The following is a 4,850-nucleotide window of genomic DNA, read 5'->3' as shown; positions in this document are numbered from 1 at the left end:
ATGGTCACGGTGATGTCCAGAAAATCTACACTGCTTGTGGATTTGTTAGCAGTGAATTTGATTGTGGGATGAGCCGAATTAATGTTCAATAGGAACGTATCCAAACTATCTTCATCATGGGTCCAGATCCTGTCTCTTATACACATCTAGATGTGTATAAGAGACAGATATTAAGTTCACTGAATTCATTATACTGTATACATAGTTGGGTCATTTCTGGCAATTCCGTGACCGTGGAGAGGCTAACTTAGTTTTTCAGTGGATTTGTCTTCCTTGAGGGTATAATAATAAAAATAGCTTGGGTGTCCCTCGCGAAAGTGTGGGCATAACCTGTGAGAGCCCTAAATCCAAAATGGCCACCTTCCGCCATTATTCTTTCAGTGTTTTGGCCTACTGATAGACAATAAAACTACAATTAATTATACAGAGGTCATCTCAGAGGTCAAAGGTCAACATTTGTGGTTGATTTAAAATGAAGTTATTCGTTTCGTTGCTTTATAAAATTCCATTTTACTGTACTGTTTATATCTTGGAATTCATATTTAAAATGTCTAATTGATTTGGATTTGACCTTCAAATCTAAAAATGCTGCTGAGGTCATCACATGTGTCAAAGGTCAATATTAATTAATAAAAAAGAAGCTTTTTTAGTTCCATTGGTTATAAAATTCCTGTTTACTGTACTATTAATATTCTGGAATTCACATTTGATGACCCATTGATTGACCTTCAAATCTAAATTTCTGTTGAGGTCATCTCAGGTGTCAAAGGTCAGCATTTCTGGTTAATGGAATAGTTTTTAGCTAGTTACATTGGTTATATTCTAGTGTAGTAGTGTACTGTTAATATCCAGGAATTCTTATTTGAGGTCCAATTGATTTTAAAGGTTTGACCTTAAAATCCAAGAATGCTGCTAATTTTTAGCTCACGCAGTCAAATGTTCAAGTTCATCTCAGAAGTTAAAAGGTTACAATTGTAATATATTCTAATTCTAATACTAATTTCCTGAATTCTAAACAAAGTAAGTTATTTCTTAAACAATAGGCTGCTACTCCTCATCTGAGTCTCTTGTATCACTTCTACAGTACTACTGTACTCTCATCGCTGGTTCTCAAGATATTCACTATTGAGCTGGTGCAGCAAGGGTGGCAGAGTACTGGTGAACAATTCAAGATTTCTTAAAATCATAACAAATAGAGGACGGATGCTAGTCTAGCAACTTAAAATGGCACTGGCAATATGTGATGTAGTTTGTCCTTGTTAAAATGGTGCAATGTGTCTTTATCAGGTAGAAGGCCGGCTGTACTCTTCTCAGTTTATGCCCCTTGGAAGCTCTGGCCTACCAGAAAGTGATATCTAAACTCAGTGTAGATCTTACCCACCTAGCAAACAAACATGGGCTCCATATAGTAAAGTTATGGGCCAAAATGTGGGCCCCCTGCAGTTTGGTCTACACTGGAAAGGATGCCTTCGAAGTTCGCTCAAATGGAAAATATAGAACCTTTAATTTTAAAAGGATATATTTGTGTCCCTTAATGTTTGCATTATAGTTTTGATTGGAACACATATGGGTATGCCCAAATTAATTCATGGGCCCATTGTAAACTATATTTGGGTATTTTAAGGGTTGAATAGTGGTTGAAACGTAAGGGTATCCTACAAATTTGCTCATACGAGAAAGAGCTGCTTTGCACCCTAAATCCATAAGGGTTCGAAAAGCTCCTTCTTGTGTAAAATAATAATGGATCTAATCGACTTCTGTAGACAAAAATACACTGAGTTTAAGATATACAAACCATAATTTCTTTTAATTAAAGAACATCAACTGCAGAGGACAAAAGATTTCATCAGCCTTGTCTTTATCCTTTAAATTTCATGCACTCGATTTAGCAGTTTCCTCACCTCAGGAGTCAATCAACTTCTTCGATTTTTTCTGTACCCAAAATACCCAAATGTGTGGTCATTGCCAGTGCTCACAAAGAAAGGTATGAGGGTATTTGTGAAATCTTCTGTGAGCACCGACCAAGTCTTTGGATTTGGGAAAAATAAATATAAATAATTTATTAGGAACTACACTTTTCAATCAGTGGCACACTTCTCAATCGAAGGTACGTTCAAAACAAAATGTACAGTAAAGTTCACAAAAAAGACTTATGCTAAGAAGAATACAATTCAAATTTTCAAAAGGGACATTAAGGAAAAGTAAAAAAATGAAAAAAAAACTGTTCAGCCATATAAAATTAAAAGCAATCTTAAACTAAAAAAAACTTAAGGCAAAATAAAGTGATGCAAACAATCACATGAACAATTATACAAACACCATACAAACGTACATGAAATACACATACAGTACATAAGTACTGTACATATACATCCATACACAACTGTATACCCAGTCACATGACTGTACCGTACTCACAATTATAAACATAAAGACATACAGTACATACTGAACTCTATACTACACCACTTATCCCACAAGAAGCACACATATCAGGCCAGATAAACAGAAGCATATAAAAGTAAATCAAAAGTCATAAAGTAATACAGGACTAAAATAAAAAAAAACGTTCATTTTCTTTTTTGATCTCATTTCTCTTTTTCCATGCCCTTGTAGCATACCTTTTACAAAATTTTTCTTCAATTTCTTTTGGAAGATTTAGTGAAAAAGAGCCAAGAACATACATTAACTTCTGATCGGTTGTTGAATTTATAAATTGGTTCCAAATAGGCCTATTTGTATTTACTACTTCATGTTCAAGCTTTGCTAGTTCTTCCCATCTAATGTTATGGAGGGAAGGACATGAAAAAAGAAAATGTCTAATATCTTCAATTGAATAAGAGCTACAAATAGAACAAATGCCATCATTATTATCGGACCAACTTGAGATTCATTTTTGTAACGGTAAAGTATTGGAGCGTAATCTAAATTTTATACAAGCACCCTTAAAATCTGTAGTTTCAAGTAAATATTTTTCTAGGCAAGGGCTTTCCTTAATAATTGAGTAATCTGAAAGGGAAGATTTTTGATAAAGATTACTTCTCCAATCAGTACAAGCTTGTTCTTTAAGTTTATTCAGAATGAAGTTGGTCCAATTTCCGATGGGATAATCAATGGTATCACATATTAATTTAAATAAATTTACTGATTCACATTTTGAGAAAACATTGGAAACACATTTAAGAAATTTAAAACGGAAATTATCGAAGTTACTTGGTGTGTATATTGTTATGTGTAGATATCTTGCTGCCCATTGATCACGCACATCATCCTTAATACTGTAGAAAGGAAATACCTGTCATAATAAGTTTGATGGGCCATGCAAGAGCATGGCATGAGTTTATATAAGATGGTGCATATTTATTCTTTTTTTAAGTAGTCACTCCAGTGGTACTCTGAGCCATCTCTCATTTTAGCCATATCAACGAATGATAGAGTATGAAATTTTATACAGTATCCAAGCCCAAAGACATTCAAATGAAGTGTGGTTTATTCTGAAAACAAGGTAAAACTGCAGAAGCTTGATAGATTAAAATTGGTTAAAAAAACAAATTTGGTGACATCGTTTACTGTGAGGGTGAGAACCTGAGCACTGGTGTGGCAAGCAGAGATTATGGATTCAGAGTCAGATACAATGCTGCTCTCAGCCTATGCCAATTGATAACAGAGATACATTGAAGAAGTTGTACTAGACAGACGTGTATCCAAGTTAGGACGTATCAACTTCTAGGTGATCTACTGATGTGATGCTCTCTGAAGCGAGGGAGCATTTACTGTACGTGAGACTGAGGGTAAAAGTCTGGTGTTAAAGGACAAAGTCAAAGTCACACATTGTAAAATGAGACTTTTTGACCATTGAGAGCCAAGGTTTGTAACCTGTTACCTTCTGAGATGCACTTATTGTAGTTTTTACTTGCATAAAGTTTGAAAATTTGACACTTGGGAGCTGAAAATCAAAAGTATGGATTTGAAGGTCAAATATAAACTAATTGGACATCAATATGAATTCCTGGATGTCTACTATACAGTACATTGGAACTAACTGGAATGTTATAGCCAATGTACAGTAACTAGCTAAAAGCTTCATTTTTCTATTACCTACAAATGCTGACCTTTCACCACCTGTGATGACCAGAGCAGAATTTTATTTGAAGGTCAAACCTAAATCTACAGGACATGAAGTATGAATTTTGAATGGTAAAAGCACAGAACACTGGAATTTTATAAAATGGAACTACAATTGACCTTTAACCACAAACATTGACCTCTGACCTCCAAGGTGACCTCAGCACCATTTTTAGATTTGAAAGTGAAACCTAAATAATTTGGAAATCAAATATGAATTTCTGGATAATAAAAGTACAATACACTGGAATTTTATAAGCAAACTAAAAGCTTAATTTTTATTAACCCAACTGACCTTTGACCTCTGAGATGACCTCTGTATAATTAATTGTAGTTTTACTGTCCATCAGTCAATTCAGCATGATCAGAGCTTTCATGCAATCCTTTTATAAGGCACTATGACGAATTTACAAAAAAAGCGGTTTTTGACAAAAAAAAATTGGTGGCCATCTTGGATTTGAAGGTCAAAACTAGGTCGAATCTTCAATCCGACATCAAAAATGAAATCCTGGACCCCTAAATCCATGCACAGCCATGTAGGCCAAAACACTGAAATAATAAATTTCAAAATGGCGGAAGGCGGCCATTTTGGATTTAGGGCTCCCACAGGTTATGCCCACACTTTCGCGAGGGACACCCAAGCTATTTTTGTTATTATACCCTCAAGGAAGACAAATCCACTGAAAAACTAAGTTAGCCTCTCCACGGTCACGGAATTGCCAGAA

This window comes from Anneissia japonica, unplaced genomic scaffold, assembly GCF_011630105.1.
Source record: "Anneissia japonica isolate Jap-2015-1 unplaced genomic scaffold, ASM1163010v1 scaffold541_len117477_cov120, whole genome shotgun sequence".
Lineage (NCBI taxonomy): Eukaryota > Metazoa > Echinodermata > Crinoidea > Comatulida > Comatulidae > Anneissia > Anneissia japonica.
The sequence above is the reverse complement of the archived record's forward strand: the minus strand, read 5'-3'. Positions refer to the sequence as shown.